This window comes from Mirounga angustirostris, unplaced genomic scaffold, assembly GCF_029215605.1.
Source record: "Mirounga angustirostris isolate CCGP_5_RB_7025 unplaced genomic scaffold, mMirAng1.0.hap1 SCAF_2, whole genome shotgun sequence".
NCBI classification, from domain to species: domain Eukaryota; kingdom Metazoa; phylum Chordata; class Mammalia; order Carnivora; family Phocidae; genus Mirounga; species Mirounga angustirostris.
In genome coordinates this window covers 192,920,906-192,927,754 of record NW_026991710.1, presented here as the reverse complement: position 1 = coordinate 192,927,754, position 6,849 = coordinate 192,920,906, and the positions used below count along the sequence as shown (strand labels likewise).

Here is a 6,849-nt window from a genome sequence, read left to right as displayed (position 1 = left end):
ATAATTCCAAAGGTAAATGATAAACAAGTTGGCAGAGTAGTTAGAAGGATAGCGGAGAAAAAAAAAAAAAAAGATAACTGGTCAATCTATGTGTTCATGTTACCATTCAACTTAATGTTTTAGCTGCAGACAGACTGAAAAGTTCTTAACATAATCATGCTATTTTCCACATTTGCCTAAGGAAAAAAAAAATACAGCCAATTATTTCTTTTCAAACCAGAAATAGAAAATCAGTTCTCCCCCAGGTGATACTTTCAATTGTCTAAAAAAGCTTCCAGGGGCGCCTGGGTGGCTCAGTCGTTAAGCGACTGCTTTCAGCTCAGGTCGTGATCCCAGGGTCCTGGGATCAAGCCCCGCATCAGGCTCTCTGCTCAGCGGAAAGCCTGCTTCTCCCTCTCCCGCTCCCCCTGCTTGTGTTCCCTCTCTCGCTGTGTCTCTCTGTCAAAGAAATAAATAAAAATCTTCAAAAAAAAAAAAAAAAAGCTTCCAGAGCTTTCCAGAAAGTTTAAATTAAGTGGCTACAGTACACAAAGATGGTTTTATAGTTCTTGGTGGGGAAGTGTTGGAGTCAAGTTCTAATGGAAGGTCTGTGATGGTCACGGCTCTGGCCACAAGGGCCACGTTGCTGCAGAAGAGAGGGGGGCATCCTTGCTGTGTGGATAAGATCCTCTCTGGCAACAAGAAGAAACCTCCTTCAGTCCATGGTGAGTTAAAGAATCCAGCTTCCTGGAACTCGGAGGGAGCAAACAATGGGTATGGACTCTGGCAACATCATCGGGTACGAGCAAGGAGCGTGGTGGTCAACACTGAAGAGCATGGTGCTGAGGATGAGTATGCATCCAGCCCAGTCTGCAGAGAACCTGCTGATCCTGTAGGAGGAAAAGCTCTTCGCTGTTGCCGTGATGATCAGACCTGCACTTTGCTTGGCGATGACAACATGGGTCATGGCAAATTCATTCCTCATCAGTTTCCCACAGAGAATCGCACATGTCTCTACCCCCTCCTCCCCCGGCAGGGTTAGCACCCGCGAACAGAGCCACCACGTGCAACAGTCCGGCGATTGTAGGAGTGCTTTTGAGTTGCTCAGTGCTCCAGGGTTCCAGGACCTGTCCACCACCGGCATCTGTGCGGGTGCGACAGGTGCCCTCGGGAGCATGACAGGGGAGGGCTTCTCCAAGTCAGGCACCAGCGGGGCCGCCCAGGCCAGGGCCCACCTTCCCCAAGCCCCGCACAGTTTCCAGTCGCTCCTTTTCCACCTCCTGGTTCCGGATCATCTCCTCAAAGGCTTGGGCTTCTTCTGCCGGGCCGCCCTCTGCAGCTGCTTCTCCAGCTCCTTCCTGCTGGATGGCCGCGGTCCGGGCAAGGTCTTCCGCTTCCCTCTTCTTTTCTTCATTGTGTTCTATATATTCTTCGGTATATTATTTTAATAGCTCCGCCTTCAGCTCTCTGCTTTGGGAAGTGAAGTCTCCTTCGCCTTTACTGTGTCTTTCTTTTCAGGAATGACAGCTGATTTGTAATCTCCATGTTTGGTCGTTTCTCAAAAAAGAGCAGGCTCTACTTTGTTATAGAGGATGAAGGCATGTTCCATGTAGCCTTCCTCAGAGTAAATGCATGCCTTTGGATAATCTCGACTGCAGAGCCCAGGTACCGTCTGGGCGGAACGTGTTCCTCTGTCTCCACTGCGCTACCAACCCCTCTGAGAGAGAGAGCGCGCTCACCCGGCATCGGGCGGAAGGCTCACCTCTCCATGGTCGGACATCGGGACCAAGCACTTCTGTCCCCGTGGACGACACGCGGACCACAGTCCCTTAAGATAACAAAGATGAGTTAACTTACCGCCAGGAATCTAAAGTCCAGTCGGCCCCCTGGAGACTGCAGGGAAGAATTCCTTGCTCCCCTTTCTCAGCGTCTCTAGGCTGCCTGTGTTTCTTGGCTCCCAACCCGGTCTTCAAAGCACCCGAAACCCCGGATTCCACCATCACACCACCTACTACTGCTCGAGCTGCCTGCTCCCTTTTATAAGGACCTGGGATTACATTGAACCCACCTGGATAATCTAGGCCAATCTCCCCATCGGAAGATGCTTAACTTAATCAGACCTGCAAGCCTCCTTTTACCAGGCAGAGTATTCACAGATTCCGGGATTGGGGTGTGGAGGTCTTTGGGGGTCATTGTTAAGACGACCACGATTCCCGCCCGTCACGGAGTTACACTTAGTGCGGGACTTTTCTGCTTGAAATCAACTCACAAGAAAGGCGGGCCACTTCCGGCGACTTCTAACCCCAGCTGAGATGGAGGAGGGGCAGAGACAATTCGATGTGTACATTTTCTCACAAAACATAAGAGATACAGAACAGTGACTAAGAATGGAACTAAAGATCTTGCCTTTATCACCGCAGCTTAGAAATACGCGCATCCATGCAACGCTTTCTACGTGTCAATCACTGCGTGAGGCGCTTGATACGCGCTGCCTCGTTTAACACTCGCACGAGGGCTCTCGGCTACCAAAGAATAAACCGGACCAGAGTTTAAGTAATGTGGCCGCAGTCTTTTTTTTTTTCTCTTTTTTTTATTCTTATGTTGATCCCCATCCATTACATCATTAGTTCTAGATGAAGTGTTCCATGATTCATTGTTTGTGCACAACACCCAGTGCTCCATGCAGAATGTGCCCTCCTCAATACCCACCACCAGGCCAACCCATCCTCCCACCCCCCTCCCCTCTAGAACCCTCAGTTTGTTTCTCAGAGTCCATCCTTTCTCATGGTTCGTCTACCCCTCCGATTTCCCCCCCGCTTCATTCTTCCCCTCCTGCTACCTTCTTCTTTTTTTTTTCCCTTAACATATATTGCATTATTTATTTCAGAGGTACAGATCTGAGATTCAACAGTCTTGCACAATTCACAGCACTTACCAAGCACATATATCCCCCAGTGTCTTATCACCCAGCCACCCCATCCCTCCCACCCCAGCCCCCACTCCAGCAACCCTCAGTTTGTTTCCTGCGATTAAGAATTCCTCCTATCAGTGAGATCATATGGCCCAGTCTTAAAGCGAGGGGGCGGCAAGGCTGGGACTCTCCTCCTTGCCCACCAGAGCCACGCGATCGCCGCTGCACGCGAAGCTGTGGGAGGCGCGAGGAAGGGGGACCGAGCCCCACAGCAGGACGCAGCAAACCCGCGCTCCTGCCCGAGCCCAGCGGCTGCTCGGCTCAGAGGGAATGCAGTCGCCTCGGAAGGGAAACATCTCGCTCCCCCGACTCTTCTTCCTTCCTCACTGCTCTGAGTCCCAGAGGAAAAACATTTGCTTCTTCCAAGAGATTTGAGGATAACGATCATCCAGACGGACTCCTCACTCTTGGGAGCATTTCCCGGGGCAGGGTTTTCCTGAAAACTGCACCCCCTTGCCTCCTACCCGCGATGACTTCGACCTTTCAGTATCTCTACGTCCCCTCCTCCCTGAAACTGCTTTTGCCACCCTGGGTGAATCTGACAGTTCTTTCTGTTGTTTGTTTCTTTTCTTTTTTTTTTAACACACTTCGTTGAAATATAATTTATATAAAGGGCATCCATAGTGAAGAGCGCATTTCATAGTGTCTTGATAAATGTCCGCACCCATGTGAGCACGACCCAAATCAACATATAGAATAGTTCCATTACTTCAGAAATTCCTTCCTGCACCTTCCCAGCCGATCCTGCTCCAGCCCCAGTCCTAGGCAACTCATCTGTTTTCTGTCACTATATTATATTAGGCTTTTCTTGAGTTTAATGTGAACAGAATCATATGGAACATAATCTTTTATGTCTGGCTTCTTTTACTCAGTGTAGTGTTTTTTGACATCCATGTTGTTCATTCTTCAGTAATTAATTCATTTTGTATTGCATTTTTAAGAACTTAGAAGACAGAGATGCAAAGGATATATTGGACTTCATAGCACCGGCTCTGAAGAAACAAAACTTGCTATAAACTTACAATATTTTACCCACAGAATTTAACAACAACAACAAAAAAAAGTTTACATAGAGTGTTTTGTAATCCATATAATCATTTTATTAAAAATGCACAGGCTCCTCAGCTAATAAGTTATAGAATTCTATATACTAAATGACTCCTTCCAAGCAAAGGGTAGTTTTAACAATTGATTAATTTGAGTTACCTTTGGTGTTTTTATTTAGTACTTTTAAAATAAAATAAAAATGGTATATCCTGTGATATTTGCAGGGCCATTGCAGTACACTCTAAATATAATTTAAGGATTATAAAGCATGTAACATTTATTCAAAGATCAGTTGTGTGAATACATATTCAGATATTTAATCATTTGCTTATACTGGAAATGGCAATTTAATGGGTTGAGATGTGCCTGATGTTACTTGTCGATACTCAGCATATTTCACACCATCCTGAACTGTGCTGTGCAAGGCATCAATCCATCAATCCTGAAAACTTCACTTGCATGTCTTTCTTGCTGGGAAGATTGTGGATAGACACTGCCAAGAATCTGTGGCTTTAGGAAAGTAGAAGAGATTATTCTCAAGTGGCAACTGCAAGCAGGTGCATGGGTGTCGGCAACTTGCTGAGCTGGGATTCTGCCCAGATTCTGGATGCCCTGGTGAGATTGCACTGCTTTAGTATAATCACAGTTAAGACCACGGAGAGTGACTTCCCTACACTCTCTGAATTTCCGTATTTTTTCACTTCTCAAATTTTTCAAATGATTTTGTTAGCCTCTCCTTTCCTGCATGGAAAGTATTACCAGCAATAGAAAGCAGCAAAGTTATGGCATCCTAATATCTAAAGAAAAAGAAAAAAGATAGTCTGCACAAGTTTAGCTTTCCTTTAACTCATCAGCTAGCTGAAGGTCATAATGTAACCAAGACAACTGAAAACCAAAGTGACAAGTCCCTAAATGAAAAGGTAGAAAAAGAAACTTCTACCTTTGGAGAAGGAGAAGAAAAGGTGACTGCCATGGAAATGGGTAAGAAGAAATCAGCTAAAATAAAGGCTGAGTGTGGTGAGCAGATTAGTTTAGAATTTCACCTGGGAGTCCTACAAATAAGGATTTCACACTCACAGAAATTTCTTCCTCATGGTTTTGCATCTTTTGCTGACTTAAAAGCCTGGGACCACAACAGAAGACCACAGAAAGCTCTCTTAACACCAGGAATACCTATCTGTAGTCAGTGGATGGGTAGACAATTCTTCTTACCTCTAAGGGCCAGGCAAAGATCCACTGCTACTATTAGAAATGTAGAAGCAAAAGCCAACATAAGCAAAGAAAACCAAACCAAAACAAAACAAAACAAAATCTTATCGACCCAAGATCCTACAACAGTACGAAGAAAAGTTCTGCTAAAATCCAAGGAAGGGCAGGAGACCCTCTCTTGCCTAAGGCCTACAGCAGATATAAGGCAGAATTTGGCAGCAATTTGACAGATGAGGAAGAGGCTGGAAAGATTTCATCCCTGGACTTTGGTATGAAAGCCCTGCCTAAGATGAAATTTGGACAAGAAACCCTCCTGCCTCTACTTTAAGCCTAGTGCTAAGTAATAAAGTATAGCAATCTACTGCTGGAGGAGAGACACAAACATGAGAAATTGTCTCTATGGTGCCAACATACAGGGGATGCTGAAATTTGAAGGTTGAGCAGGAACAGTGAGAAGAACTCTAGCACCCTAAGTTCACTAAGGACGACACTGAAAGAGCCTGTGGGGCACTAAGGGTTTTATACCAACAACAAAACTTAAACCCAACCCATCTATTGACTGGATTGACTCATCCCACTATCAGTCTGACAAAAGTGGATCCATATTTTCTTTTTTTTTTTAAGATTTATTTATTTTAGAGAGAGAGAGCACAAGTGTGAGGGGCAGAGGCAGAAGGAGAGAGAATCTCAAGCTGACTCCATGCTGAGTGTGGAGCCAGACATGAGGCTTGATCCCATGACCCTGAGATCATGACCTAAGGTGAAATCAAGATTCTTTCACTTAACCAACTGCGCCACCCAGGTGCCCCGAAAATAGGCATAGAAAATATGCCTATTTTCTAGGCATAAATGCCAATTAACTTATTCTCTACTATTTTTAATACATGATATTTGGCATTCGATAAAAAATCATGAGCCACAAAATAGAGTTAGGTGGGGTCACATTGGGAGCATTGCCAAGAGATAAAGTAGTCAATGGAACCACTTACAGAAATGTCTCAAATGTAGATTTCAGATCAGTAATGTAAAGTAACTATGTTAAGTGTTTTTAAACATAGTGGGAAAGACACATAGCGTGCATGGACAGATGGGAAATTCCACAGGGGAATGGAGACAAAAAATAAAAAGGAAAGGATATACTAGAAATAAAAGTCCCATGGGCACCTGGGTAGCTCAGTCGGTTAAGAGTCTGCCTTCAGCTCAGGTCATGATCCCACGTCAGGTTATGATCCCCCATTCTGGAATCCAGCTCTGCATTGGGCTCCCTGCTTCTCCCCCTGCCTCTGCTCCTCCCCTTTGCTTGTGCTTACTTGCTCTCTCATGCTCTCTCTCTCTCAAAATAAATAAATAAAATATTTAAGAAAAGAAATAAGAATCACAATATAAATCATGAATACCTTCAACAAGTTTATCAAGTGAATAAACACAGCTAAGGGAAAAAACAGTGAACTTGAATATATGTCAAAAAATTATCTAAACTTTCAGTTTCATGAAGAGAGAAAATTAAAAAAAAACAACAACAAAATATAGAACCCAAGTTAATCAAATGGTCTAACATACATGTAACTGGAATTGTAATCTTAAAAGGAAAAGAATGATCCATAAGAAATAGGATAGGATAATGGTCAAGAATTCACCAAAAT

The 6,849-nt window shown here is 44.5% G+C and overlaps 1 pseudogene; it reads right to left on the bottom strand.

The window, feature by feature from the left end:
- Positions 1 to 510: 510 nt before the first annotated feature.
- Positions 511 to 1,759, bottom strand: LOC123847732 (STAM-binding protein-like; annotated as a pseudogene).
- Between the last annotated feature and the right edge of the window lie 5,090 nt (positions 1,760 to 6,849).